Genomic DNA, 3,305 nt, shown 5'->3' with positions numbered 1-3,305 from the left:
GGACTTGCGCCATCAAGTCCCCGACCGACCTCAAAGTGTCCACGGGATCCGAGAAATGAGATTTCGCAACATTGAAACTCCGAACACACCTCAAAGAATCTTGTGAAGCCCAAGATAAGGGAACTCGCGCCATCGAGAATCCGACCCACCTCGAAGCCTGCTCAAGGCGCAAGAAGGGAAAAGGCAGCAGGAGCCCCGCACAAGCTCAAAGCATTTCCATACGACAAACACGAAAAAGACGTTTGGACGAAGTGTCGAAGTCATTCCGGCTCGTCACGGACTGTGTGACGAGCTCGACTAGACGAGGAGACAAGCTCGACTAGACAACGTGACGAGCTCGACTAGACGAGGAGACAAGCTCGACTAGACGAGAGACGAGCTCGACTAGACAACGTGACGAGCTCGACTAGACGAGGAGACAAGCTCGACTAGACGAGAGACGAGCTCGACTAGACAACGTGACGAGCTCGACTAGGCGAGGTGACGAGCTCGACTAGTTGGTGACGAGCTCGACTAGACGAGGAGACAAGCTCGACTAGACGAGAGACGAGCTCGACTGGACAACGTGACGAGCTCGACTAGACGAGGAGACAAGCTCGACTAGACAACGTGACGAACTCGACTAGGCGAGGTGACGAGCTCGACTAGCTGGTGCCGAGCTCGACTAGACGAGGAGACAAGCTCGACTAGACGAGAGACGAGCTCGACTGGACAACGTGACGAGGTCGACTAGACGAGGTGATGAGCTCGACTAGCTGGTGACGAGCTCGACTAGACGAGCGGACTAGAAGGACGCTCAAACAAGCTGCGCCACCAAAAGGAAAAAACCAACAAATGACAGTTTTCCCAAAAGCATACAAACACAGAAACTACGCAAAAAAGGGAAAATGCCCATTCGTCAGAGTTATACCCGAAATCGAGGCCCGCAAAAAACACAACGGGTCTTGAGAGACGCACAACCGACCGCGCCATCAAAAAGAAAAATCCTGACGAATGGAAGTTTGCCCGAATTCACATACAAAAAGGGGCGATAAGGCCGTTAGTCCATCACAAAAAAAGGGGGAAAGAGACGAGTCACTATCATCTAAGGCGGAGAGTCTCTCCGCTCCCTCCGGAGGATTTTCCTTTCCCGATCCACTCCAGTATGCAACCAAGTCGCGGTGTGCCCAGTCGATAGCCGAACTAGCCCGCTCCGCCTGAATGGTCCCCAGTTCGATACGCAAACGCTGAAGCTCGGCTCTTTGCTCACATATCTTCATAGCATCATCCACAGCACCTTTCCTGAGCCCTACAATCTCAGCCTCGAGGGCCTCCGCGCGACCATCGGCATCCACCTGTGCCAGACGACGGGCCTCGGTCTCGTGTCCTAATTTCCTCACCAACTCGCGAACATTTCGCTTAGTTGCAACAGAAGCCAGATAGCACTACAAAAAAAAAATAGGTATATAAAAGAGGTGAAAAGATGGTGAACAAAGAAAATATTGGGCCATGCACGTGGAGGAAAACCTGTCGGGCCTCGCGAGTCAGCAACTCAGCAAGGGCAATCGCGGTCATCCGATCCAACTTAGTCAACTCCGATGCATGAGTGGACTCGATACCACTAATGCCTTTACGGGCCAAAGGAGTCAGCGACCGAGAACCTGACAACTATGTCGGACGACGAGCGAAGAGGAGCTTTAAACTTCTTCCCAAAATTGGCACCCGAGGAAGCCACTAACGGAGCCTCATCTCGCGCTCTTTTTGAACTAGTAATCGCTACTTTTATGGTTGACATAGATGCTGTAGTAGCGCGAGGAGATAAGCCTACCCTTGAGGGCTGCGAAGGGAGCGATGCCTCCGAACCAAGAAGAGGAACCGGCAACGACCGCCCCGCAGAGAGTCCCGGCCCTGTAACACCTCGGGCCCCATAAGCCGCCATACCTGCGAGGGATCGTCGAGAGAATTAGAGTTTTTTCTCTTGTCAAATATGGAGATATGTATACATATGGGAACCAAATTGTGATAGCAATAATAAAAAATAAAAATAAAAACCCTATTACTATACCACCAGACTCTGCCGAGGACGGAAAAGAGCGCGAAAACAGCAATGGAACCTCGTCGGCCGAACGGTAAGGGAACCACCCAACCTCTTCCCACAGCTTGTCGTCAAGAAACAAGTTAGCCTCGCGATCACTAAGAGGTATCCCTTCAAGAAAAGAAGCAACCTCGGATCGCTAATCAGGGGGTTTTGGGCAATCAGCCGATGTACGAAAACCAAGGGGAATGTTTCCAAAATAGTCGACGTGCGTGTAAAAGAACTCATCGACCCACTCACGCCCCGTGCCGGGTAGTTTGTCGAGTATTTTTTTTGACGTATTGTTACGAAGAAAGAACGACCCTTTCGTTCTGTAATTCGGAATCACAGCACACAAACTTAGAAATTCACACACCGTCATTTCACGGTGCTTTTCCCGAAACCACATGATATAACAAGCCACGATGACCCAATAGCTCCTTGGATTTAGTTGACCGGGTGGCAGCTTGATCCTCTCGAGCAAATTGCATATGAAGGGGTGTGGAGGGAGCTTCAACCCATGCTTAAGACTCTCCACGTAGACGGTTGTATATCCCTCGGGTGGCTGGTCGGAATAATCATCGACGGAGGGAACAATGATGGAGATTTCCGGCGGGATCTCGTACTTCTCACGGAGGAACCTAACTCTATCTTTCGTTGTTAAGCTCACGACATCGAGGCCAGCAAAATCCCCGCATCTCGACCGCCTCGACCAAGACCGCGGCCGTTTTGGGGGCTCAACTATAAACGAGTTGCACCGATAAGACTCGACCTCTCCCTCAGAGCATTCTGCCATAACAACCTTATCACCATCATCATCAATATCAACCCCAAGAGACGGAAAACTCACCTAGCCGCTCGCCGAGGAGTTGGCACCGAGGCCTTCGTCGTCGCGTCCTGGGATGTGACGTGCCGAAGTCTCCCCTCCGACCAAATGACCAAACGCCTCGAGCAACAACAACATCTTCTTCCCGTTTTTTGGGGAGCTACAACGATGCTCGCTTGCTGGAGCCTCTACGCCCTCTGCGGCAAACGACGAGCAGGCATTCGGAAGAACGTCTACGTTGCCCTCCCCTGATGTCAACGAAGGCCCGCCGATGACAGAGCCTCGGTCCAGACCGACCTCGCCGCCCATCGACGCCGGAAGAAACCCACCCCTTGATGCTCCGAAGTCCGCCGGCAGCGACGGGGACCTGTTTGTGAAGAAAAGCGGCGTCGAAGTCAAGGGAGTATCACTTTCCAAACTCCGGAG

This window comes from Urtica dioica, chromosome 8 (assembly GCF_054948205.1).
Source record: "Urtica dioica subsp. dioica isolate 48M chromosome 8, U.dioica_male_clone48M_v1_H2, whole genome shotgun sequence".
In the NCBI taxonomy this organism is placed as follows: Eukaryota; Viridiplantae; Streptophyta; class Magnoliopsida; order Rosales; family Urticaceae; genus Urtica; species Urtica dioica.
This window is presented reverse-complemented; position numbering follows the sequence as displayed.